Raw genomic sequence first — 387 nt, 5'->3', positions numbered from 1 at the left:
CCCTGAATGTAGGCAGTTCCTTTTTGTCAAGTACCCGAAATAACCGATACAGGGCACTATATAGTAATCGGAATCGGTACTCGATACTTCGATAACAGACACTAAACACTCGGTATCATATCGAGAAAGAAAATAAAAATCAGTAGTATCACTTATTTCTACTGTACAGATATTAAATATTACAAGATACCCACCTCGCCAGAGCTTCGAACTCGCCCGGTCTTCGAACCTCAGAGTTTGAAGCAGCGTCGAAAGCTGTTGTAATGGAGACTCTTCTTTGTATATACCCCGAGTGCAGGCAGTGTGGGGACCTACGGTGTTTGGTGTCTGCGACCTGTGATCTGACTGAATGGCCGGATGCTTCTTAATCTTGGTCAGTCTTTGCAG

The 387-nt window shown here is 44.2% G+C and overlaps 1 protein-coding gene across 2 annotated transcripts in view; it reads right to left on the bottom strand.

Annotated features, from left to right (window-relative positions):
- The window catches only part of LOC119586812 (transient receptor potential channel pyrexia-like), a 7924-nt gene extending 7557 nt beyond the window's left edge, over positions 1 to 367 (bottom strand). Inside the window, exon 1 of one of the 2 annotated variants that reach the window (XM_037935537.1) lies at positions 195 to 367. The gene's annotated coding sequence lies outside the window, so the exon portion shown is untranslated. The remainder of the gene's footprint in view (positions 1 to 194) is intronic. The other variant, XM_037935538.1, reaches the window with a different exon arrangement.
- Between the last annotated feature and the right edge of the window lie 20 nt (positions 368 to 387).

Source organism: Penaeus monodon, chromosome 22 (genome assembly GCF_015228065.2).
Source record: "Penaeus monodon isolate SGIC_2016 chromosome 22, NSTDA_Pmon_1, whole genome shotgun sequence".
In the NCBI taxonomy this organism is placed as follows: Eukaryota; Metazoa; Arthropoda; class Malacostraca; order Decapoda; family Penaeidae; genus Penaeus; species Penaeus monodon.
This window is presented reverse-complemented; position numbering and strand designations above follow the sequence as displayed.